This window comes from Panthera onca, chromosome D3 (assembly GCF_046562875.1).
Source record: "Panthera onca isolate mPanOnc1 chromosome D3, mPanOnc1 haplotype 2, whole genome shotgun sequence".
Taxonomy (NCBI): Eukaryota; Metazoa; Chordata; class Mammalia; order Carnivora; family Felidae; genus Panthera; species Panthera onca.
This window is the reverse complement of record NC_138350.1, coordinates 19380422-19408045: the sequence shown is the minus strand read 5'-3', so window position 1 is coordinate 19408045 and position 27624 is coordinate 19380422. Positions and strand designations below refer to the sequence as shown.

The following is a 27624-nucleotide window of genomic DNA, read 5'->3' as shown; positions in this document are numbered from 1 at the left end:
CCCCAGGACAGAAATGCACTCTCTACTGCCCCCCGAAGGAGCAACAGCAGTGGACAGAATGACATGATTTTGACACATCACTACTGGGATATCTCCTCAAATCTCTGGACTCAACCAGAGTTGAGCCAAATCATTGACTCAACCATGTACCCTGGGACCAAGGTTCCTTTTTTGTCTCCACATCATGCTACCTCATCAGCACTTGTTTCCAATCCATAATGAAGCCAGACATCACTGACCAACACAACCCAAAGGTCGTAGTGCTCCTCCAGTGACCCAGGCTCAGGAACATGAGATCCAACCTTCTTGGGCCCCACAGTCAATCCACTCCATCCTGCAGTGCTAACTACAGGTTGACTACTTCTTCCACTTTGTCCTCTCCTTCTCCTTCTTCTTCTTCTGTTTTTTTCTTCTTCTTCCTTGAGACTCCCCTGTCTGTGTCTCCACTGCTCTGTTACAGGGTCCTGGGCACAGTCTCCACTGACATAGGAAGCATACACATCAGGGTCTGTGGGACAGAAGGTCACCCTCACCTGCACTGGAAACAGTAACAATGTTGGAACAAATTATGTGGGCTGGTACCAACAGATTTCTCACGGTGGCCCCAAAACTGTGATGCTCAGGACAAGTAGGCTCTCACAGTTCCAGATCTCTGGCTCCCACTCTGGGAACACAGCCTCTCTGACCATATTGGGCCCGCAGCCTAAGGACGAGGCTGATTATTACTGCTCAGTGTGGGATGAAAGCATCAATGCTGACACAGTGCTACAGGCCCATGGGGACCTAAGACAAAAACCTGCCCCTGCCCCTCGTGGTCACCCCCATTATTGCCTGTGACAAACAAACAGGGAGACCATGGACACCCTAGAAGGTGTGAGGGTCTGCTCTGAGCACAGAACGACCTTAAAAGGTCGGTCACAGTTGTTCTCCCTCGTATTGTTTTTTTCTAAAAACAAAGCAAAACAAAGCTATTGAGATAATTTGCATGCCACAAAGTTCATTCATTTACAGTGTACAATTCCATGGTCTTTAGTATAGTTACACAGTTGGACAACCTCTATCATGACTGAATTTACCACATTTCCATCGCCTGCAGAGAAACCTTGGACCTACCAGCAGTGAAGTCACTGTTGCCACTGCACTCCGCCCTTTGTAGCCACAAATTCCATTCTGTCTGCAGTGATTTATTGTGGGCATTTCATGTGCACTGAAACACTGAACATGTGCCATTTTAAGTGCCCCATTCACCCACATTAGGTGCATGCACATTGCTGTGGGAACATCACCATCTGTAAATGTATGGAATGTTTCACTTAATTGCCTATCATCCTTGTGTGGAGCCCATGCTAATCTATCTGGAAGGTTCCAATTTTATTGCATAGGCTGTCAAAACAAACATATGATTGCCTTCTGTTGCTGAATCTTAGGTGTAATATGTTTTTGAGGTCCATCTAGTTATATCTGGCTCTGTAGTTCACTTTTTTAAATTGGTGACTAGTATTTCACTGTATGGATGCACCATATGTTCATTATCTATTTATCAGCTGATGGACATTTGTGTCATTGACACCTTCTGTCTATTATGCATATTGCTGCCATAAACACTCCTATACAAGCTGTTTGTGTGGACATATATTTTAGTTTCTTTTGGTTTGATACCTAATAGCTGAATTCCTGGGCCCTATCATGACTTTATTATACACTTCTGAATAAAGTGCCAGACTGTTCTCCAATGTGGCTGCAAAGGATTGCATTCCCACTAGCATACATGAGGTTTCAGATGACCATCTCTTCGTAAAGCTGAAGTGGTATGTAAGTGGTTTTGATCTTCATTTCCCTAATGAGTAGGGATGTTGAGCTCCTTTTCATGGTCTCTACTGTTTCTATCACATTACCAGGAGCCTAGGCTCTGAAACTCTCCAGGAAGCATTGACTTTAAGGAGCTTTAGTCTGAGCTATTGTTGAAATTGTAGGCTCAGCCTGCTCACGTGAACACAGCAGAAAATCCTTGCTCAGGAAGATAATTCTCTCAGAGACACTAGAATGGGGAGACTGAGGGATGTGAGGACCATAGTTAGGAATGTCCTGTGGAATCTGCCTGTGCCAGGCACGGCACGCACAGGACTTCAGACCTGTTCTGGAATCTCTTCCTGACCATGCCGTTCACTAGTCAGCACTGGAGGCAAACTTCAGGCTCAGCAAGTCTCCCCATGGCTCAGAAGAGAAGGTGCCCCTGGGAACCAAGGAATGGTGGCAGCCCCTTCTTCCCTGCCAACACACAGCGGCAACTTTATGAACCCACACATTCCACAGAGACTCCAGCCCATCCCTGACAAAAAATGCATAAACTCTAGGAAAACATGAAAAATCCTTTCAAAAAGATAGAAAAGGACTTGCATAAATAGAAAGATAAACTTGTTGGTAGTTTGGCTTAATGATTTCTTTTTCCCTAATATTTATAAGGACAATTTTAAGGACAGAAATAGTCTAGAGCATTTTGCAAATGAATGGACAAAGAAGTAGGACATAAATTGTTGGATACTGAGACATTTGTTAAAGCTAAAATAATTTAACCAATGTGATACTGATATAAGAATAAAAAACAAGATACGTATTAGCATCCAAGAAAATAATCTATGCATGCAATGCACTTAAGAGTGATGTTTGAAGCACCATCCAGCAGTGAGACAAAATAACTTCACACATGAATAGTTTACTTCTGAATTCTAGAAAAGTGAGATTTTCCATGAGATATATGAAAAACTAACTTTTATGTAAATTTAAAATGGTTCCGGCTATGATGGAAAAACCCAGGAAGGAGTCAACCACCTGAAATTCTGGTCACCAATTCCAGTGTGGTAAGGGATTTCCCCACACCAGCAAGCCATACTGGGACATCAGCTGGGTGCCCGACAAGTCAACTCAATTCACACTACAAGACACTCAGTGCTGGAGATTACACAGATCCCACAGGGCAAGGGCTCAGTCCTGCAAGAATGCCCTCCGTTTGGGGTGCCAATCACAAGTATTGGGTGTTTCCTGAGCTTTGGGCCCACTTGAAGTGGGTTGCAGTTTCCAATCACCTCCTACAGGGATTTGATTAATTTGCTAGAGTGGTTCACACAATTCAAAGAAATGTCTTTTTTTTTTTCTGACAAGATTACTGATTCATTATAAAAAGGTATAACTGAGGAGCATCCAGATGGAAGAGATACACAGGGCCAGGTATGGGGGAAGGGCATGGAGCTTCCATGTCCACTGTGAGCCTGATATGGCTCCAAATCTCCACCTGGTCACCAATCTTGAAGCTCTATGAAGCCCCTCCTTTAAAAAAAAATTTTTTAGAAAGAAAAAACATGCAAGTGGGGGAGAGGGAGGCAGAGAGAGAGAGAGAGAGAGAGAGAGAGAGAGAGATGGAGAATCTTAAGCAGGTTCCATGCTCAGCACTGAGACTGATGCAGGGCTCAATCCCACGACCCTGGGATCATGACCTGAGCCAAAATCAAGAGTTGGATGTTCAAACAACTGAGCCACCCAGGTGCCCTTCCTACTGGGTTTTAGTGGAGACTTCATTACATACTCATGATTGGTTAAATCATCAGCCATTGGCAATAGATTCAAACTAATCCCTCCCCACCCAGGTCACGAGGGGGTATTGATAGTTCCAACCCTCTACTCACAAATGTGACTGCTGGCAACCAGCCCCCTATCTTTAGTTGCTTTGCAAAAGTCACTTTGCTAACTTAACCAAAGACACCTTCACCACTGGCATCGCTTGCAAGGTACATCTTTTTTGTTTGATCTGTAATTAAGGAGTGGTGGGCGTGAGAGTTTCCCCTACTGGTCTCCCAGCAACACTCTAAAGGAGATTTTTCTTTAATTTTGACGCTATATATACATGTTTACACTCCCATAGATCAGGGCTCCTTCTAAGAGTGAGAAAAAAGTATAATAATCATGTGCAGCATTACAGGATCATAGCATTTAGAAATCGGACCTGGATGTTAGAATAGACTGGGACCCGGTGAGCTACAGAAACAGCTGGTCTCTCAGGGCTTCGGGCCATGGTGAGGTGTGTGCCCTCCATCCTGAGCCATGAACAGCCAAAGAGCTATGCGCACACTCACCCTGAGGAGTCTGAGTAGAATGTAAAGTCTGTCCTGAAATGATGGGAGGCCACATAAGCGGAAACCTGGCCTGGCTGTAATGCAGGACTCAGATCAACACAATGTCACCCAATGTTGTGTCTGGGCCTGGAGACCAGGGTGCGCATGGGTTCCATTTCTGAGGGGTCAGGGATGATCAGAGCTGGGACTTGCCACCTGGCACTGCCTGTGCCCTGTACTCAGAGCTCACAGCTGGGGCCTCCCCACTCCTGGCTCCACCCAGCCACTCCCCTACCACCCCCCTGACATCCTCAGATGGAAGGACCTGACCCAGGGCCAGTGAGGGGACAGAGAACTTGGGTCTGATTTGCATGGATGGGCCCTCCCTCTCCCAGATGAAGAGGGGAAGGGAGAGATTAGGGGAGGCTCTGCTCAGCTGGGTGGCCACAGAAAGCAGAAACAGTGACGATCTGCCCCATGCCCTACATTCCTCTCCTCCTTACCCTTCTTGCTCACTGCATAGGTAACTGGATTCAGGGACAGGGAAGTGGTCCAGGGAGGGCTCTTGGGCCCTTTATCCTCCTCTTGTGTCTAGACCCAGCATCATCCTTCCTTTGTCTCTCCCCCTTGCAGAGTCCTGGGCCCAGTCTGTGCTGACTCAGCCACCCTCAGTGTCTGGGGCCCTGAGTCAGAGGTTCTCCATCTCCTGAACTGGAAACACTGACAACATTGGTTGTGTTTATTGCGTTTACTGGTACCAGCGGCTCCCATGAGTATGCTCCTCAGACTTCTCATATGTTATGATAACAATTGACGACTGATGCTCAGCAGTCCCTGATTGACTCTAGAGCTCAAGGTCTTGCAGCCCAAGCTCCTTGACCATCACTGGCCTCATGCTGAGGCTGGGGCTGATTATTATTCCAGGCCTGTGAGAACCATCTCAGTGCTGACATAGTGTTCCAGGTCTGTGGGGAGGTGAGACAAAAACTTACTGTCCTTATAATGATGGGGATCCCTGTGCAGCCCCGACCCCTCTGTCACAATAGTTGCTTCCTTTGTTTGTTTTGTCAAAAGCTAGGGTCTGGGATCCATCCACTGGGAACTTGCTACAAAGAATGGGAACCATCTTCTCAAATTCTGCCCCCAAGCTTGCGGTTGGCCACAATACATTGTCTGTTTTTACTCTAATTGAACATAAATCTCTGGATTCTGGGGCAGGTTGTCCTGGGGAAAGAGTCCACGGAGAGATGTGTCAGTCTGCTTGGGCTGCCATTATGTAATAACACAGGCTGTGTGGCTTAACCAACAGAAGCACATTTTCTCAGTGTGGAGACTGGAGGTCTCCAGTCCAAGGTCTTCGTAGGTTTGCTTTCCTGAGGTCTTTCTTACAGATGGCTGCATTCTTGTGGATCCTCACTGTGGCCTATTTTCTGTGTGTGCTCAACTCTGTTTTTTCTTCTTCTTTTTATGAAGAGACCATTTGATTAGGCCATCACCCTTATTTACGACTTCATTTACCTTAATTACTTCCTTCAGTGACTTATATCCAAATACATACCATTGAGGGTTGGAGCTTCAACACAGGGTTTTGAGGGGGGACACAATTGAGTCCATATCAGGGAGTCAGGGGAGAGCCAGGGACACAGTGTCCAGGTGTGTCGACTCTGAATAATTGACTGTGAAGATCCACACCATTTGGAGAATACCTACTATGGGAGAAACCTGAGTCTAGGGACGCGGACCACATACGGACACCATAGGAAAGGTCCCCATGCTCAGGGCATTGACAGTGTTTGGGGGAAGAGAGAGGACACAGAAGCTAAACATGTATAGGAAAGCTATGTCCTGGGAGCATGGGGATGGGTGGGGTCGGTGGGGTGGAACCGGAGCATTGGAGCGGTTGACAGGGTACTCCAGAATCTGATGTGTTGTGATGAGGTCCCAGTGCTATGCAGACGAGGAAGGAGCAGGAGGGGAACATGAAGGTGGGGACCAGGCGGGGCTGTGGATGATGCCCACGTCACCCGGTCCTGGACGAGGGTTGGCCAGTGGGGTGGAGAAGGAGGGTCAGGACCCCTGTGACATAGAGGATTTAGGGAATAAGGAGGGGGATGGGGATGAGAAAAAAGAAGTGGGCGGTGTGGCAACATTTCAGGGAGGGGGCTCCACCAGCTGGGACAGCATGAGGACCCGTCTCTGATGAAGGATGACTTCCACCTCCTGATTCCGGGAAAGATCAACCCCTGACCCAGGTGACTTGTTCATAGTTCTAGGAATGCACATATCTGCTTACTCTCATCTCACAATGTTCCTGTTGGAAGAGCAAAGAATTGTTACAAGAACACCATGCGAGGCTGAGCTCAGTTCCCTTATTCTCATTGCTACCCATGTGTTATAAACGTTCCCCTTTAGGGAAGCACAGAAAATCACAATTTCCTTTAGATAAGTTAACATGAACTTCAAGAACTGGGGTTCTGTAGTTGGTTTGGATTTAAATGTTTCCAGAGCATTCTTTCATACAATAAAGATTGTTAATGACTACTTGGCTACCCTTCTCACTTTCTTGCTGAGGAAAAGGGATCAACAGGACATGGCGGATAAGGAGGCTGAAGCTGAGCTCCATACAGGACCCCAGCCTCGGAGCAGGGGGTCAGCAGTCCCGCAGGCAGGATCAAGGCAGATGGGTCCACACCCTGACCCTGTCATCCCCTGGTTGGGGCTTGCAAAGATGTGCTGGCAAGCAGTGTTAGGACAGGCTCATTATGTCCCAGGGCACACTGTCTAGAAGAAATAAGGAAACTACTAGAAATCCAATGGGAAGTCACCTAAAGAAGACAAAGCCTACACTGCAGTGATCAGAGGAAGAAGGGTTGAGGCCATGCTTTACAGAAGAATCAGAGAAAACTCTGAGATTATTTCTTAAGGAAAGAATTTCATGTTGTCACTAGTTTATAAATCCATTAAAGGAAACATAACTTTCCACAAGTTCACTTGCCCCTTCATTTACGACACACATGGGCTAATGTGATGGAAAGTTCACTGAGCCAGGCACAGGGTCCCCATCAAGCAAGAGAGAAGCTTAACCTGCAGGGTCTCCCAGCCAGGCGTCTTACAGTCTTTGATCTGGACAGTCTCCCAGAGGAAGAACGCACAAAGGGATCCCTTGGTCCTGCTTCAGCACCATTACATCCAGGGTGACTACAGAGCTTGGGTGAAGATGGCAGGCAGCTGAATGATGACCTTTCAGAAGAAATCACTGTCAGCAGGGTCGCTGGGCACCACTGAGTCTCTGTGATGCCCTTGCTCTTCCTGAAGCCCAGCCCCTCCAGCTGCAGCCCAGCTCCAGAATATTCTGATGTTCCTGCCACAGAGCATTTTCGGGCCAGGCCAGGCTCACGCTCACCCACGGGGTTTGATCTGGAATTTAGGTAGTCTCACGTGACTTAGAAATCAGAAAATAAATTCCTCATGATGGAATTTCTCTGACCCCTTGCACCTTGCTCACACCCAGAGCTGGCCACGTGGCTGGTCAGGGGTTCTTTCTCCCCAGACTCAAATCAGTTCAGAGACTGATGCGTGGAATTCCAGAATTTCTCTTTTTTTATGTTTTTATTTTTTTATTATTTTTTAATGTCTATTCATTTTTGAGAGAGACAGAGACAGAGGGAGAAGATGGGAGGAGCAGAGAGAAAGGGAGACACAGAATCCGAAGCAGGCTCCAGGCTCTGAGCTGTCAGCACAGAGCCCGATGTGGGACTTAAACTCACGAACCACGAGATCATGACCTGAGCTGAAGTCGGATGCCCACCTGACTGAGCCACCCAGGGGCCCCCTAGGATTTTCCTAATTTAAAAGCATCTGTTTACTTTATTTTGGCAAATGGGATCAATGTTTCATCTGTTCATTTTTGGTTGAAGTCTGTTTCTGGCAAGATCATGATGAAAAGTGGATATATTTTCAGATGCAAGCACACAAATTATTGTCATTTTTCTTTAGCTCCCACAGCACTCATTCCTTAATATGGACTATATTTTTCTCAAACTTTACATTTGAAATGTTGATCCTAAACATTTGGTCACCACCAAAGTCATGCTCTTCTGGAACACACCCTGCTCAAGGGATTTAGAGTTTTAAGTAAAATGCTACAGAGAATATCATTTGTCACAGCTCCCTGCAGACTTGTGTCCTGTGCTTGCAGACAAGATTCCTAGGAGTGACTCACTGTGTTAAAAATCTCTATGAATGACAGTAGTCCCAAGTGTGTGGAACGTTGACAGACAAGGAAAATTCGCCTGGAATAACCCACTAGCAATGTCTTCCAGGTCCCTTCCCGTGGCCTCCCATTCTTGCAGAAAGGCTGTCTCTCCCCTTGGTGCTATGGGGAGTTGACAGGGAAGGGGAGCCATGGTCACCAGTAGATCACATCAGAGGAAAGAACACAGCGTCCTGCACAGAAGGGGCCATGTGTCCCTGGTGACGGGATCATGCCCATCACATTTTACACCTTATATATAGACTATTTATTTGTTAATTATACCTCAAAGCGTGTTGGTGAGAAAATGATTGGAAATTGAATTTTAAAGCCCAGATTTTTCTCTCAAAAAATTATCAAATTTGGTAAATTCCTTTCTCATTATCTCTATACGTCATCTACTACTTCGTTGTATGAGGTAAGCCTCTGTACTTAGTGACCTCTCTCTGTGAACTTGTGAGCAATTTCTCTGTCGTTGTGCGTGTGAAGGGCTGCCTGTTACTGAGAAATTCAGAAAGACATACCATGCTATTTCCACAGTGTATCTCTGTTGTGAATATGTAGAGTTAAAAAAAGTGAATGTATACACACCCACATAATTATTCTGCTAATAGTGTCTTTCAGATCATCGAAACCATCTAAGATTAAACATGTATTCTGATTAACAAATCAACACCCAATGAAACACATTCTATGAACAGTTCATTTCACCTCGAACAGGTAAGAAGGTGACTACACACAGCACTCATGGAACAAGTAAAAATTTGGGGACAAAAGTGAGACAGCTGCCACATTTAAAAAAAAGTCAGCGTCATTCATGGTGTGAAATGCTACAGGACACATGCCCATCACAGCTGATTCAGCCCACATGTCTTTGTGAGAGAGAGAGAGACAGACAGACAGAGAGAGGAGTAGAAATCATTATGCCTTTCTGAATGTTTTCCGTAAGAAGGGTGCTGGGGACAGTCAGAGGCAGCTGAACAGGTCTCCAGCCTTCTCCAACAGCACCTCTTCAGAACAGCTCATCACCAAAGAACCGTCCAATCTATTGGATGGTCCTTGTCACCTTCTGACAGGAGGGTCCCCACAGGCCATAGGACAGTCTGAAATCCTCTTTTTCTGTCACTAGCCTCAGCTCAAGCACTCAAAATTACTTTTGGGGGCTCCTGGGAGCCTCATCCCTCACCCCCCTTCATTCCTCAGTCTCTCCTCACACCAGTATCCCCACTCCACCCTGGCCCCGCTCTCTTCATGGAGACCCATCCTCCTCAGGTCAGGGCTCCAGCCCCAGGTCCTACTGGGACAGGCGTGCTAAGAGGTGGGTCTCAGGGAGCCGACCTCTGTTTTCTAAAGGTGCAGAGCACCGTCTTCTCAACCCCTTCCTCCGGGGTCTTCCTCCGGTAGACAGGAGAGGAATCCAGGGGCAGGGCCGGGTTTCTGACCCTGCCTCACTGGAAAGTGAGGTCAGAGGGAGGAGGAGCTCCCCAGCCTTCCCAAACCATGGGCTGTGGCTGGTCCAGGCCTCTGTCTTTCTGATATGCTGACAGCAGGACACATCTCCCTTCAGGTGCTAGGTCTCAGGGCTACCCCGTTCCACTAATGTAACCCATGAGAAAGGGTCAGCATTTGAGGAGGCCGTTCTAGGGAACTAAGGGACGCGTGATTTGAGGAGGTTGCAGCTTCGTGAAAGGCCCCTGGATGAAGGATTTTTCCCATTTCTGAGGCAGGGGCAATGGAAGTGGCGCTGGTCAAGGAGGGCCTGCCCCTCCCTCAGGCAGGATGGTGACCTTGCCTTTCACACCTGGTGCAATGTGCTCCAGGGCCAGCAGGTGGCGCTGTGGGCACGTGCCTCCACCACAAGGTAGCGCCCAGAGCTGGAGACCAAGCACCTGGCTGCTTAGTAGGTGCCCCTGCTCAGGGATGCCTGGGGCCCAGCAGCCCCTTTCTCCCAAGGCCCTAGATGTCTCCACAGAAGAAATTCACCAGTCCCACGCTCTTTAAATACAACTTTGAAGCAGAGGGTATTGATTCCTGGTGGATGGAGAGGTTGGGCCAATCCGGAGGGATGGGGAATAATCTGAATGATGGGCCCTGTTCCCATCAGAGTGAGGGAAGGGATAAGAGAGGCTGGGGGATCTCTATCCCAGCGGGAGTACGGGGAGAAAGTTCTTGGGTCATCTCTACCATGCCCTGGACCCCTCTCCTCTTCACCTTTCTCACATACTACACAGACAACTGAACTCCGACGTCAGTGGTGGGGGAGGGGGGGTCCCTCTGGGGATAACTGGGTCTTTTCTTTCTCCTGGGTCCTTATCTTGAGTTGTTGGTGGGACCCTGACTCTCTCTCACTCTGTCCTTCACTTTAGGGTCCTTGGCATGGTCTTTGGTGACTCAGTCACCATCAGTGTTGGGGACTCTGGTCCAGGACGTCACCATCACCTACACTCGGAGTAGCAGCAGCACCAGATCTGATAATGGTGTGGGTTCCACCTCTTAGTGCTGTTGTTCCCCCAAATACTGGCTTTTGGAAGTACCTGGCCATCAGGGGTTCTAGATTGATCTTCTGCCTCCAAGTCAGATAGATACATGGCTTCACAGACCATCTGTGGGCTCCAACCTGAGGATGAGGTTGATTCTTACTGTCTCACAAATGACAGAGACCTCAATGCCCACAAGGTGCTGGGTTCCCAGGAGAGATTGAAACATAATACACCCTCTGGGGTCCCTGATCAGACCTTCCCACCCTTGCAAATTGCTGTCATCATGACACCAGCACCTGAAGGTCTGAAACCCTCTGTATATCTGTTGATTCAATAATGTCCCCACCTCTGATCCCATCCAGGCTTGAGGCTGAGACATTCTTATGATGACTCCTCTTCTCAGACATGTCCACATAGGCAGGAGCTCAGAGTCTGTCTCAAACACAGAGACATGAAGAAGGCACTAGAGCTGAACCCAGCAGCCTCTGAACTCACGTGGATCCTCAGTTACTGCAGATGAGTATAAACAAGTTAGTGTATTAAGGGTTGGCCAATTGGCCGCATGAGGTGCAAGCGGAAATATTCTCGTTTTCACAGTTGTAATACATGATCTAATCATCAGGAATCCTAAGCATCAGGAATAGGTGATATAATAAAATTCTGCTGATGCAGCTGAGACACAAGCTTTCTATGGCCCCTTTGTAGTGAGAGGGGCCTCCCTTAAGCCCGATGCCCCCTTCTTCAAAATTCCCAGATGCCCTGGGTCTCTCTGTGACATCAGGAGCAGCTCAGAAAAGAGGGTCAGGACAACCTGTGGAACTCTAACTGGGGTGACAGGAGTGCAAGAGAGGACAGGGAGTGTCTGGGGTCTGATGGCTTGTGAGACAGGCTGGGACAATCCTGTGTGGCCCCTGCCAGCAGAGACAGCACTCAGGGCTTCTAGGGTGTTCAGGCATCAGTGTGCTCACTAGATATTGCTGACCTGCCAGGACCCAGGGGCCATCACCACACGGGCCACCCTATCCCTGAGTCAGCTCCTCACCTCCTCCTCTGTTTCCTTCCACCTGTGAGAGGCCCTGACAGGGAGGCCGGACAGATGGACAGCAAGGGCTTAACTGAGCACAGCAAGCCCACCCCTGTGGAACTTTCCAGAGAAGTAAAGAGACTTTGGGTGCTCAGTATCCACGACAGAGCTTTGGCGTCAGAGTCTGGGTCTTAGGACCTGGGTTCCTCTCCTCACCCTCCCCACTCTCTGCACAGATGAGGGCAGACCTCTCTAGGGTGGATGAAAGAACCCCCCAACTCTGCTCCACACCCCCACTCTCCACTGCAGTGGGATGCCATCCTCCTCACATTCCTCTCTGTCCCCTTACAGTGTCTGTGACCGAGGTGGGGCTGAATCAGCCACCGTCGGTGACCAAGCCCACCCTCAGTGACTAAGCCCACCCAAGATGGCCACATTCACCTGCACTGAAAGTAGGAACACTATTGGCAAAAAGTGAGCAGCTTGGCTGCAGCAACACCCGGGCCATGTCCCTACACTTCAAATCAACAGGAAGAAAGAACACCTGGCCCTCTTGTTCTCCCATAGAGCTTCTGGATGCAAGTCAAGCAGGCTGGCCTCTCTGACCACCCCTGAGTCCCAGGCTGAGGACGAGGCTGACCACTCCTACTCAGCATGGAAATGCAACCTTGGAGTTTGCACAGCACTTCAGGCCAGTGGGGAAGTGAGACACCAACCCTGAGCTCCCAGGCCTCACTGGCACGCAGGGCCTTCGTAGAGCACCATGTCACCGGCCCACAAAGAGACAAGGGCTGGGTTCGACCTGACAGTTGTGTGGACTACTCAGGATTATAAGAAATAATAACGTCAAGAAAAAAAAGGCTGGATCTGCAGAATTAGCAAGTGCATATGGACAGCTTCATTACAACTCTATTTGGCCTTTATGAATACATGTACACTCACGTGCTTTCACAAAGAGTAAAAACAGACTTCAGGTTTAAGTGAAAGGATATTTACTTTCCTAGGTCTTTCTTTCTATTTCATTTGGAGATGCTGGATTCATGTGCTCAGCTGGTCCATCCCTATGACCTTGAGTACATATCCGCCAGGGTCACCAGCCACCAGCCCCCTTCCCCCACCATTTCTCCAGCCTTGACACATGCCCTGACCTCTGACCCAGGGCTCCTCCACTTCTTCAGGGACTTCACTCAGCTCACCCTACAGATCTCACCTTACATACCATAGCTGTGCTCAGACTCCTCTGTCCCAGCTGCCCATGTGAACCCCACATGCACACAGGCAGTATCCCCATATGTGTGCCCCTGCCGCACCCCCTTCTGTCCTTCCAGGTACCACATGCAGCAGGAGACACGGTTGGAGCTCCAGGGATACAGTTGACAGAGACGGACCTTTTGAAATAAATCATAGATTTCCACTGAGGTGACATTCCAGTTAGGAGGCTGTCACTGTTCCCAGTAAGAACTTAGAAATTTTCTGTTCCTTTAGATACTATGGGAAAAAAATAGAAACCAAATAAATTGGAACCATCTGATCTCTGAGTGGTTTCTATATGTTCCCTGTGAAAATGTCTGTATCTTCTGACAATCTGTGGAGGGGTTTTAAAATCACATTTTTTTTATTGTTTCTAATAAAAGTATTCTACTTACTCAATTTATGTCTGCTGGAGCCAGTTTTGTATCTTCCTAGGAAAGCGTGTATTATTTCCAGTGGAGCAGAGTTGAAACAAAATGTTAGTTTATACCTATGCTTAATACAGGCTCTCAGATTTTTCGTTTTTCATTTTTCCACATAGGACCACAGGTGATGCTGTGGGACTGTCCTGTGATCCATACACAGCTGCTCAATAAAGACCTTTCTTTCACTCAAAGGAGATTTGCTTCAGGGATGGGCCTTGTGCTCCTGTTGGAGACTCAGAACCTGTGTCCTCCCTGGTCTGATAGAGTCCTCCGAGTAGGAACATGTGTTCCCTCAGCAGGTGTTTCCTCCCAGGGCTCTCCACAAGGGTGAGGCCAACCTCCATGGTCCCCAGTGTATGGTCTGAGCTGAGCTCCAGCACCAGGGCTCAGGGACGGGCTGGGCAGTCACTGGATGGACCACATTTGCATGGACAGCCCCTCCTGTGGCAGAGGGTAGAGGAGAAAAGGAGGCCTGGGGCGGCCCAGCCCACTGTGGGGACCAGGGACTTTGTCACCATGGCCTGAACTCCTGTCCTCCTCGCGCACCTCTCTCAATGCACACGTAGGGACAGGCACCAGGGACACAGAGAAGCCTTCCAGGTGGTCTCGGCCCACCTGGCTCAGACACTAGGAAACTTTTTACCCTGGTCCCCGCCCCATCGCTCATGAGTGTCTGTGTTTGCAGGTTCCCTGTCCCAGCCTGTGCTGACCCAGCTGCCCTCCCTCTCTGCATCTCTGGGAATGACAGCCAGACTCACCTGCACCCTGAGCAGTGGCTTTAGTGTTAATGCTGTATCATATACTGGTTCCAGCAGAAGCCAGGGAGCCCTCCCCAGTATCTCCTGTACTACTACTCAGACTCAATTAAGGAGTTAGTATCTGGAGTCTCCCGCCACTTCTCTGGATCCAAAGATGCCTCGGCCAAGGCAGGGCTTCTGCTCCTCTCTGGGCTGCAGCCTGAGGATGAGGCTGACTATTACTGTGCTACAGCTCATGGCAGTGGGAGCAGCTTTCATTAGTCACAGCATCTCAGATAAGGAGGATGTGAGGCAAAAACTCCTGAACCCACAGACCTAGTCTCTGAGTATTTTTCCTGACAAGCTTCTGTGGAGGCTCCTGTAAGGGAGACACCTCTGTGGTGAGACCTGTCCTTGAGAAGAAAGGAGTGACACACAGATTACACTGTTGCTGGGACAGCACAGGGGTTCCAGGAGCACACGTGGGTGGGGGCATAGATCCCAAGCGCACATGCCCCAGGGTGTGGAGAAAATTAATAAGAAAGAATCATATAAAAGCAAAAGACCTCAGTTTTTCCCTCCCACTGTATCTCTTTTATTATTCATCCAGAATGTTTTATTTCTCACACTTTGGGTCACCAATTCTATGCTTTGTTTGTCAAGTGATTGTCTACAACATCAGTTGCGGGTTCTACAATTTAAATAAATGTAACACTCAACTTATCTGCCTGGAAATGGTGTCAGATGCACAGGTTAGGGGCTCTGTCCCAGGAGACAACTCCTATTCCAACGCCGATAACAAATAGTAGTTAACCCATAAGTTCTGTCCAACGTGATACAAACAGGGGTTCCCGTGCACCCTCCGCAGGTTTGATTAATTTGCTAGAGCTGCTCACAGAACTCAGGGAAACTCTTACTTCCACTTGCCAGTTCACGGAATGATACTGAAAGAGTAGGATGAATGGTCAGACGAAGAAGCACATGGGTAGAGGTCTGACAGGAGCCCCCAAACAAGAGCTCCCGTCCCCGTGCAGTTGGGGTGTGTCACCTTCCCTATATGAATGTGTCCACCTATGTGGGAGTCTTTGAATCCCATATTTTGGCATTTTTATTGAGTCTTCATGTAAACGTAATCAACCATTGACTCCACATTCAGCTCTTCTCCCCTCCCAGCAAGGGGGAGGCTGGATATTCCAAGCGTCTGGTCATGGCTCAGACTTTCTGGGGACCACTCCCAGCCAGGAGCCTTTCTAGGGTTGCCTCACTGAAACAAAAATGCTCCTAGTGGCCTTGTCACCTAGGAAATGCTGAAGGCTTCAGGAGCTCTATGCCAGGAATCGGGACAGAAACCCACGGTTTCTAAGATCTCACAATATCGTCTCAACTGAAAATGATGACAGTCATACTCATCCATTAAATGTAACTCTTTGTACTAATGATACATCCATAGCTGATATGTTAATACCTACCTTGGTCACAGACACAATTTTCTCTTTCTCTGAAGACAAAAAAGTGGTCACAACTGTTTCTTACACTGACAATACCCTCCCCCCCCCCACCGCATACCATACCCCACCTTTTCTCCCCTCTGTTCCTGCCTCCCTCAGGCTTCAGTCTATCCCTCTGGCTATTCAGGTGTGAATGCTGTCTCCAGGTTACGATTTTAGAGAACACTGGAAACGATCTTGCTGTAGTTTCCAGTGTGCAGTGTCCATCTGTAGGGAGAAGTCGCAGAAATTGGATCAGCATGAAATCCCTTCATCATTTGATTCCTGCTGTCATCCCCAGATTGTAGCTCCTATGCAGCATCAGCCTCCATCAGTCTCTAATATGCTGACACGATTACTGTATTTCTTACAAATGAATGCTTATCCAGACTTGGACTATTGGTGTACTTATTTATCTTCTTCAGAATTAGTGAGGACCCACAAAAGGTCACTGTTGAAATAGTCAAAAAAAGGAAAGATTGATTGCATATTTCAATACATGCCAACTTCTCTTGTTCCCCAAAATATTTGTTTCCTAAGACCATCAGGACACTCACTCAGCCACACACACTTTGCTCCAATCAGTGGAGTCTCATGCATTGGCCCTTTGCCAGAATAAGAGTAGATGCTCTCTCATGGTCAACACAAGGGAGGCATCGGGGGATCCTGGAGGTGCAGGGAGGATGGCTGTGATGCAAGAGTTGGGGGAGGGGGAATAACGGGGATGTGTGGTAACCCCTGGTCCTGTGCCTGCTGAGACCTGAAGACCCCAAAGCTGCGGGGCTTTGTGTCTATAGGGATGAAAATGGACAGAAGTCTCTCCATCCAGAAGACTTGAACTTCTGATTCAGTGGAATTACTGTCAGAGCTAATCTGCACCAAATTCCTCCTCCTCGTGTAAATTCCATCCTTGTGCAAGAGAAATAGCACTCAGGACACTGACCTTCTTTAACTCCAAGCTTCAGGACACTGGTGTGTATTGCAATGAGCCAGCCCCAGGAATCAGTTTGCATGGAGATCAACACTCAGGGAGTTGAGAAATCAGAGACGGACAGGGGAACACTTGTATTCATGCTTGGCCACTGAGTGGAAGTCTTCCTGAGGGCACTGGGGTGTATTTTTGTTCTTTCTTTCTCTCTCTTTCATACACACACACACACACACACACACACACACGGCTCTCTCCTCTCTCTCAGTGTCTATTGTCATGGACTCTGCAGTTTCTGGGATTCTCTGTCTTTCCAGAAGTCAGGTTCAGCCTGTGCTCACCCAGCCATCCTCAGAGTCACAACCTCCGGGAGGCAGAATCTTTTCAGCAGGAAATACCATGGACATCGAGTGTGACTGGGATCCTGTCACCAGGGCAGGACATGCCGCGAACACCTGCTCTCCTGGGACAAGGCTGATGCTCAGGAATCCCAGGGCAAGTCTCTATCTCTGTGGGCAGTTCAGCCCTAATAATCTTTGAACTCCAGTCCATGCCTGAGGCTGATCAGCACGTTGATTCTGGGATAGCAGCCTCAGTGTTGCTCCCACAGAGCTCAAGGCCCTGGGGACGTAACACAGTCTCCCTGCGCTCTCAGGGCTGAACTGTCACTCCTGTGACACTCCAGTGGCACCTCCAGCCAGGATGGACCTCTGTTGAAAAGTCGATCCAACCAAGGGCTACAGGGACTGTGACCTCAGGGACATAGTGCCCCTTATCTCCACCTCACCCAGAGTCAAATGTGGGATCTTTGAAAGAATTTTCTGGGTCAAATTGGCCTTGGGTAATAGAAATACATTCCTCTGGTCATGGGTGACTGAATGAGCAATTAATTGCTCTATCTTGAACATACAGGACACACAAAACACAGCAACGATTGTTTTACCCACCCCTGAGATGAGTCTGACTCCTAGTCAGTCCATCCTGGAAGTTCTGTGTTAAATTCCATCACTGAGATGAGTCTGAAGTTCACAGGAACAGGCTACTAATGGTGCTTCCCTGGACACCATGTTGGGCTTTCCTTCTACTTGAAGGACCAGACCTAATATACAAAGTCATGATTAAAAAATAAATTAATAATAACAACAGTAATAAAAATGATTTATTTTTTTATTTTTTTTCTTAAATTTATAATGTTTATTTAGTTTTGAGAGAGAGAGAGAGAGAGAGAGAGAGAGAGAGAGCATGAGTGGGGGAGGGGCAGAGAGGGAGATACAGAATCCAAAGCAGGCTCCAAACTCCAAGCTGTCAGCATAGAGCCCGATGCGGGGCTCCAACCCATGAACTGTGAGACCATGACCTGAGCTGAAGTTGGATGCTTAACCAACTAAGCCACCCAGGTGCCCAAAAGCATGAAGTGATTTAGAAACAAGTTTACAAGACCCCGATTAAACCAAGAACTAAAGTCACATCTTTTCCATTAGGTTTTCATCCATTTTCTCAACTACTATTTCAATCCATAATTTCTCTGCAATAAGCACGAATCTATGAAAACATACTCATGATTGTACCCGCATCTTCCCATTAACAGTGTCATTGAGTTTAAATAATTCTTGCTGAACTGAATTTTGTATAAAATCACCCACATTCATTTTGAGGTAGCAGTTGTCCAAGTGGTGACAGACACATGAATCTGCGACGAGGTCCCCGTCAGAGCACCCGCAGCTGTCACTCCTTCCCTCCTGGAGCTTCCTGCAGGTTTGCCCTTTGTGCTCTGAGGTCAGGGCCACACTCGGGCTCCTGCAGACTTGGGTCTGTGTGCTGGGGGGACAGATCCTAGGAGGGAATCACTAACCACAGTGTGTGGAGAACTGTTGTTTCGCGGAGGTGGAAGTAGTGACAGACGACGAAGATGGTCAGTGTGTAACCCCCCTAGGAAGGCACACAAGGGCATCTACCCACAACCTGGAGAAAAGGGCTCCCTGTCTCCTCAGTGCTGAGGGAACTTCTGGGAAAGGATAACTTTGAAACCAGAAAGGAAACAAGCAGAGGAAAGAAATCAGCCTCCTGCACAGAACTGGCCAGGTGCCAATGTGGACCCATCACAGTTCTGGCCCTGATCCTCATCTGTGTGGTTGTACAAGAGTCACCACCTTAGTCCTGCCCCATCAACAGCCAAGGGAGCCGTGGACACGCTCACTATGTGGAGCCTGAGTAGAGCACAGTGTGTCCTGAGGTGATGGGAAGTCACACAGGGGGACACCTGGCCTGGCCTGAAGGAATGGGACAGTGGACACAGCAGTGAGGAGGCAGGGACTCTCTCTGATGGGCTCTAGTCACCATGTCACATAATGTTGTGTCCAGGCCTGGACACCAGGGGGCACATATCACTTGTTTCTGAGGAGTCACAGATGACCAGAGCTGGGACCTGCCACCTGCTATTGCTTGTGCCCTCTGCTCAGGGCTCACAACTGTGACCTCACCACCCTCTTACCCAACAGAGCCCCTCCCCTTCCCTCCACCCTGACATCCTCAGGCAGAGGGACCTGACCCCGTGCCATTGAAATGTCGAAGAGCTGAGGGTCTCATTTGCATGGATGGGCCCTCCCTCTCTCAGAGGATGAAAAGGAGAAGGAACAGATTACGGGATGTCTGCTCAGCTGTTCAGCCACAGAAGGCAGGATCAGTGATGATCTCGACCATGGCCTGGTCCCCTCTCCTCCTCACCCTTCTCATTCACTGCACAGGTGACTAGATGTGGGGACAAGGGAAGCGGTCCTGGGATAACATGTGTGACCTGATTCTTCATCACCTTCTCTTTGTCTCTCCCCTTCCAGGGTCCTGGGCCCAGTCTGTGCTGACTCAGCCACCCTCAGTGTCTGGGGCCCTGGGCCAGACGGTCACCATCTCCTGCGCTGGAAGTGCCAACAACATCGGTATTGCTGGTGTGAACTGGTACCAGCTGCTTCCAGGAAAGGCCCCTAAACTCCTCATCTATGATAGTAGCGATCAACCCTCAGGGGTCCCTGACAGATTTTCTGGCTCCTCGTCTGGCAACACAGGCTCCTTGACCATCACTGGGCTCCAGGCTGAGGACGAGGCTGATTATTACTGCCAGTCTGTTGACATTACTCAAGGTGCTGACACAGTGTTCCAGGCCTGTGGGGAAGTGAGACAAAAACCTGCTGTCCTCTCAGCAATGGGACTTCCCATCTATCCCTGACTTTTTGGCCATCTGAGCTGCTGCTTTTTTGATATAAACTGGGGTCTGAGACCCACCTCAAGGAATTTTGTCTACAGTCTTTCCACATTCTCTGAAATTTCTCCTTGAAGCCTCTCATTAGGAGCAAGATATTGTGTGATTTTCTCAAACTGGGCACAAATTCCTGCATTCCAGGGGCAGGCTGTCCTGAAGACAGGGTCCATGACAGGTCATGGCAGACACAGGGACACAATATTCAGCTCTGTCTGAGTCAGGACACATCAGGCGTGTCCAATATGTGTCCTGATAATAACAGTTCCCATAAATTGTCCCTAAATCCTCATCTATTATGATGGTTAGATCCTCTGGGGACCCTGATTCATTTTTTGACTCCGTGTCTGGAAACTCTCACTCTGAGATCATCACAGGGCTGAGGTCTGAGGATAAGGCTGCTCCTCCCTGCCCCCTCACCCCCACTGTGACAGCATCTTGGGCTCACACAGAGTCCCAGGCCCATGAGAACTGAAAGCAAAACCCCTTTCTCATCTTCAGGGAGGGCGAGGCCCCAGCAGCTTACCAGGCTCAGCCTGTGGCTTCTGCTTCTGATGCTCCTGCTACTGCCACCATGGGCCCTGGTGCACGCAGCAGCACCACCTGGGAGTGAGGGCTCCTCCTTCCCTTCTGTCCCCGATGTCACTCACAGCAGCCCCTTCCTAGACAAAGGGTCTCAAAGGACACAAGGAAGCTCATCTTGCCCATCAGGTTGAGACACGAGGTTTCTTTGCACCGAAGTTCACGGACTGGGGGTTGTAGGTCCAGTGTTCTCAACTCCCACCTGACCTCTGACGAATCCAGGGTCTCCATCCTTGGTCATTTACCCATTTCTAGAAGTTTCCAGACCTATTTAATCCTCTTATTAGTCTTCAATAAGAATGCCTGTACTTTTTTTGCTCTTTGGGATGATTTCTTCTCTCACTGAAGCATAAGCCCTGGATTACCTATAGCTGAAACATATATTTCAGTCATTTGAAATGAGTCCCTGTCCATTCCCATCAATGCTGAGACCCAACCAGTGACTTTTCTTCTTCACTTTCATTGTATAATACTTGCAGAAAGATGTTGCATAATAATGGTGTTTAGCTCAGATTAGTCTTTTGATCTTATAGAAATGTCCTCCCGTCCCCACCCCATTAGCTAATTTTCTGGTTGTGGGACTGAGTCTGATGTGTGGGTAGAGAGTGTGTTATCACATTATAAAATCTCTGTCTGCTTCCATTTTATGTGGTTTTTATTAGAGCTTTGCTTTCAGGTGGAGTGGACCAAGATGGTGGAGCAGCATGGAAGTTCTAGGCTTCTTTCATCCCTAAAATGCAGCTAGATCAGCACCAAACCATTATTTCTAGCACACCTAGAAAATTGCTCTGAGGATTAACACAACAATCTGCATAACTTGAGCCACAGAACTTGGAAGGTACTTGGCACGGAGAGGTGAACTGGGGGAGAGAGAAGCCACAGAGGGTAGGGAATGGTATTTGGGGACAGAGGACAGAGAAAGGAAGGAACATACAGGAAAAGCACTCCCTGCAAAAGTAGTTGGAGAGAAAGAGTGGAAGCACCCATAAGTGCCTGAATAAGAAAGGGAGAAAGCAGAAAGCAGAAAGGAGAGGGTTTTAGTATCATTATGACTCTATTACCAGGGCAGGACAGCACTGGAAACACTGCAGCGCAATACCTGGCGGCGTGCTGGTGGGAAGACCAAATTCCCAAGGACAGGCAGTGAGGTCTGAGGGATCGACGGGCCACATGGGAGAAGCAGTTTCCCTGGTACCCTGCTAGGAGGGCATTTGGTAGAGGTTGTACGGACTCCCCACAGGCAAAGCTCCCAGAGGACCTCGGAGAACACAATTGCTGGTATTGGAACAGAAACGCCAGGGTGAGGCGAAACCTGACGTGGATAGTGTGTTGTTATTGCGTTGAAATGCTACCACTACACGATCACACAAACTTATTCTGTGGCAGGCCAACATCCAGCCACACCTCTGAGTCTCTACAGCTGCGTGATAGCAGGAACTTTCCTGGGGGCAAGCCGGCATCTGGCCATGGCCTAGGGAGACCATCCGTGAAAGAGTTGGAGCGGGTCCAGGTGGCAGGGCCCTCAGAAGTGAAGGGTTTAGAAATACAGCCCCATATGACATAAAATTTGGGAGGGAGGTGCTGCCTGGCAGGCTGATGTCTTGGACAGGGACACTATAGAAGTGGGGAATGGAAGGACCCCAGAGACCTAGGAGGGGTGCTTGATTGCCAGTCAGATAAAGCACAAAGTTCTGATCTAGAGACTGGAAAGTTAGGTGACGCCATTTTAACCTCTCCCATGCATCAACGCACATCCCACACACCGTGCCACACCAATCCACTTCAGTAAGTTAAGTAGCACCACCTAGTGGAGAATGGAGCCATGACACCAAGCCCCGACCAACTGCACCAACCAAGCCCTAGAAGAACACCACAAGTCTCTCCCACTCCTTAGGGTATGGACTATAAAGTGCTTCATAGTTTGACTTGTAGGGGAAACTGGATGTAATTTCATTCGGATTTCATTCTGTTTGCTGGTCCATCTATTCATTTCTTTGTTTTGTGTTTTCTTTTTTTTTTTCTCTTCTTTCTTATTCTTGGATACAGAAAGAGAAAAAATTATTTTTTACTTTCCACTTTCATATAATTTTTTAAATTTTTTGACTATAATTTTTAGAAATTTATTTTTTATTCTATTTTACCTTCTTCAACTCATTTTATTCTGTTTTATTGTATACATTTTCTTAATTTTTAAACATTATTTTTTTTCTTTTCTTTCCATTCCCTTTTTTCTCTGTTCAATCAAGCTTCTTTCAACAACAAGACCAAAGCATACCAAGGATCTAGCTTCCTTTATTTGATTTTTTTGTTTGTTTTTAATCTTTTTAATTTTTATTTTTTATTTTATTAATTCTTTTTCTTCCTCCAAAATGACAAAACAAAGGAATTCATGCTAAAAGAAAGAATAGGAAGAAATGACAGCCAGAGACCTGATCAACACAGATATCAGTAAGATGTCTTAACTAGAATTTAGAATCATGATAATAAGAATATTAACTGGAGTTGAAAAAAAAGAATAGAATCCCTTTCTGTGGAGATAAAAGAAATAAAATCTAGTCAGGACGGAATTAAAAACGATATAACTAAGCTGCAATCTCGAAGTGATGTCATGGCTGCAAGGATGGATGAAGCAGAAAAGCAAATTAGTGATATAGAAGATACAATTATGGAGAATAAGGAAGCAGAAAAAAGGAGAGGAACTAAGGCAAAAGAGCACAATGTAAGAATTAGAGAACTCAGTGACTCACTAAAAAGGAATAACATCCAAATCATAGGAGTCCCAGAAGATAAAAAGAGAGAAAAACAAGTAGAAAGTTTATGCAAGCAAATCATAATGGAAAATATTCCTAACCTGGGGAAAGACACAAACATCAAAATCTAAGAAGCACAGAGAACTCCCATTAGATTCAACAAAAACCAACTATCAATAGGCATAACATAGTCAAATTCACCAAATAGACAAGGAAAGAATTATGAAAACAGCAAGGGAAAAAAAGTCCTTAACCTATAAGGTAAGACATATCAGGTTCACAGCAGACCTATCCACAGAAACTTAGCAGGCCAGAAAAGAGTCGCAGGACATATTCAATGTGCTGAATTGGAAAAATATGCAAGAAATAAAGAAGTTCCCAGACAAACAAAAACTAAAGGAGTTTGTGACCACTAAACCAGCCTGCAAGAAACTTTAAGAGGGAGTCTCTGAGAGAAGAAAAGACAAAACAAAACAAAAAAGGCCAAAAGCAACAAAGAGTAGAAAGGACCAGAGAACACCACCAGAAACTCCAATTCTACAGGCAACACAATGGCACTAAATTCATATCTTTCAGTATTCACTCTAAATGTCAAAGTTCTAAACATTCTGATCAAAAGACATAGGATAACAGAATGGATAAGAAGAGAAGATCCATCTATATGCTGTTTACAAGAGACCCATTTTAGAACTAAAGACACCTTCAGGTTGAAAGTAAGGGGATGGAGAACCATCTATCATGCTAATAGTCACCAAAAGAAAGCCAGAGAAACCATACTTATATCAGACAATCTAGATTGTAAAATAAGGACTGTAAAAAGAGATGAAGAAGGGCATTATATTAAAAATAAGGGGTCTATCCACAAGATCTAAGAATTGTAAACCTTTATATCCCCAATGTGTAGATACCCAAATATATAAATCAATTAATCACAAACATACAGAACCTCATTGATAATAATACCATAAGAGTAGGGGACTTCAATACCCCACTAAACAGCAATGAACAGATCATCTAAACAGAAAATCAACAAGAAAACAATGATTTTGAGTTATACACTGGACCAAATGGACTTAACAGATATATTCAGAACATTTCTTCCTAAAGCAGCAGAATACACATTCTTCTCGAGTGCACATGGAATGTTCTCCAGAATAGATCACATACTGGGTCACAAATCAGCCACCAGCAAGTTCAAAAAGACAGAGATCACACCATGCTTATTTTCACACCACAATGCTATGAAACTCGAAATCAAACACACGAAAAAATTTGGAAAGACAATGAATACTTGCAAATTATAGAACACCCTACTAAAGAATGAATGGGTTAACCAAGAAGTTAAATAGGAAATTAAAAAGTACATGGAAGCCAATGAAAATGATAATCTGACAGCCCAAAACCTCTAGGATGCAGCAAAGGCAGTCATAAGAGGGAAGTATATAGCAATCCAGGCCTTCCTAAAGAAGGAAGAAAGGTCTCAGATACACAACCTAACCTTACACCTTAAGGAGCTGAAAAAACAACAGTAAATAAAACCGCAAACCAGCAGAAGACATGAAATAATAAAGATTAGAGCAGAAATCAATGCTATGGAAATCAAAAAAATAGTAGAACAGATCAATAAAAACAGGAGCTGGTTCTTTAAAATTATTAACAGAATTGATAAACCCCTAACCAGTTTGATCAAAAAGAAAAAGGAAAGGACCCAAATAAATAAAATCAGAAATGAAAGAGAAGTCACAACGAACACTGTAGAAATAAAAAAAAAAAAAAGAAGAAGAAGAAGAATATTATGAGCAATTGTATGTCAACAACTGGGCAATCTGGAAGAAATGGACAAATTCCTAGAAACATATAAACTACCAAAACTGAAACAGGAAGAAATAGATTATTTGAACAGACCCATAACCGGTAAAGAAATTGAATTAGTAATAAAGAACCTCCCAAAAAACAAGACTCCAGGGCTGGATGGCTTTCCAGGAAAATTCTACCAAACAGTTAATGAAGAGGTAACTCCAATTCTTTTGAAGCTGTACTAAAAAATAGAAATGGAAGAAAAACTTCAAAATTCATTCTATGAGGCCAGAATTACCTTGATTCCAAAACCAGACAAAGACTCCACTAAAAAGGAGAACTATAGTCCAATTTCCCTGATGAAAATGGATGCAAAAATTCTCAACAAGATACTAACCAACCAATCCAACAATGCATTAAAAGAATTATTCATCACAATCAAGTGGTATTTATACCTAACATGCAGGACTGATTCAATATCTGCAAATCAATCAATGTTATACATCACATTAATAAAAGAAAGGACAAGAACCACATGATCCTCTCAATAGATGCAGAGAAAGCATTTGACAAAATGCAGCATCCTTTCTTGATAAAAACCCTCAAGAAAGTAGGGATAGAAGGGTAATACCTCAATATCATAAAAGCCAAATATGAAAGACCCACTGCTAATATCATCCTCAATGGGGAAAAACTGAAAGCTTCCCCCCTAAGGTCAGGAACACGACAGAGGTGTCCACTCTCACCACTGTTGTTTAACATAGTATTGGAAGTCCTAGCCTCAGCAATCAGACAACACAAAGACACAAAAGGCATCCAAATATGCAGGGAGGAAGTCAACCTTTCACTCTTCACAGATGACATGACACTCTATATGGAAAATCCAAAATATTCCCCCAAAAAACTGCTAGAACGGATCCATGAATTCAGCAAAGTTGCTGGATATAAAATCAATGCGCAAAAATCGGTTGCATTTCTATACACCAATAATGAACAACAGAAAGAGAAGTCAAAGTATAAAACCCATTTACACCTGCACCAAAACCCATAAAATACCTAGGAATAAACCTAACCAAAGAGGTGAAAATCTACACACTGAAAACTATAGAAAGCTTATGAAAGAAATTGAAGAAGACGCAAAAAAATTGAAAAATATCCCATGCTCATGTATTGGAAGAACAAATATTGCTAAAATGTCAATACTACCCAAAGCAATCTACATATTCAATGAAATCTCTATCAAAATAACACCAGCATTCTTCACAGAGCTAGAACGAACAAATCCTAAAAATTGTGAGGAACTAGAAAAGACCCTGAAGAGCCAAAACAATCCTGAAAAAGAAAATCAAAGCTGGAGGCATCATAATTTCAGACCTCAAGATGTGTTACAGAGCTGTAATCATCAAGACAGTATGGTACTGGCACAAAAACAGACATTCAGATCAATGGAACAGAATAGAATAGACAACCTACAAATGGACCCACAAACGTATGGCCAATTAATCTTTGACAAAGTAGGAAAAAATATCCAATGGAATAGACAGTCTCTTCAGCAAATCGTGTTGGGAAAACTGGACAATGGCATGCAGAAGAATGAACCTGGACGACTTTCTCACATCATACACAAAAATAAACTCAAAATGGATGAAAGACCTAAACATAAGACAGGAAGCCTTCAAAATCCTAGAGGAAGTAGCAGACAAAAACCTCTTTGACCTCCACTGCAGCAACATCTTACTCAATATGTCTCCAGAGGCAAGGGAAACAAAAGCAAAAATGAACTATTGGGACTTCATCAAGATGAAAAGCTTCTGCACAGCGAAGGAATCAATCAACAAAACTAAAAGGCAACCTACGAATGGGAAAAGATATTTGCAAATGACATAAAAGATAAAGTGTTAGTATCAAAAATCTATAAAGAACTTGTCAAACTCAACACCCAAAAAGCAAATAATCCAGTGAAGAAATGACATGAATAGACATTTTTCCAAAGAAGACATCCAGATGGCCAACCGACACATGAAAAAAATGTTCAACATGAGTCATCATCAGGGAAATACAAGTCAAAATCACAATGAGCTACCACCTCACACCTGTCATAATGGCTAAAATAAAAACTCAGGCAAAGACAGATGTTGGTGAGGATGGGGAGAAAGAGGAACACTTTAGCATTGCTGGTGGGAATGCAAACAGGTGTAGCCACTCTGGAAAACAGTATGGAGGTTCCTCAAAAAATTAGAAATAGAACTACACTACGACCCAGCAATTGCAATACTATGTATTTATCCAAAGGGTACAGGGGTGCTGTTTTGAAGGGGCACATGCACCCCAATGTTTATAGAAGCACTATTGACAATAGCCAAAGTAAGGAAAGAGCCCAAATGTCTATCAACAGATGAATGGATTAAGATGTGGTACATATATACAATGAAGTATTACTCAGCAATCAAAAAGAATGAAATCTTGCCATTTGCAATAATGTGGATGGAACTAGAGGGTATTATGCTGAGCAAAATTAGTTAGTCAGAGAAAGACAAATAGCATATGACCTCACT

The 27624-nt window shown here is 46.0% G+C and overlaps 1 long non-coding RNA gene and 1 other non-coding gene across 2 annotated transcripts; one reads left to right on the top strand and one right to left on the bottom strand.

Moving 5' to 3' along the window:
* Positions 1–1293: 1293 nt before the first annotated feature.
* LOC132676706 (U6 spliceosomal RNA) lies at positions 1294–1397 on the bottom strand. Its single transcript, XR_009609089.1, has one exon. It is a non-coding gene; the product is annotated as a U6 spliceosomal RNA (small nuclear RNA).
* Positions 1398–18479: 17082 nt separating this feature from the next.
* Positions 18480–19975, top strand: LOC132665517 (uncharacterized). The gene is made up of 2 exons (XR_014135858.1): positions 18480–19434; positions 19525–19975. It is a non-coding gene; the product is annotated as an uncharacterized LOC132665517 (long non-coding RNA).
* The last annotated feature ends 7649 nt before the right edge of the window (positions 19976–27624 follow it).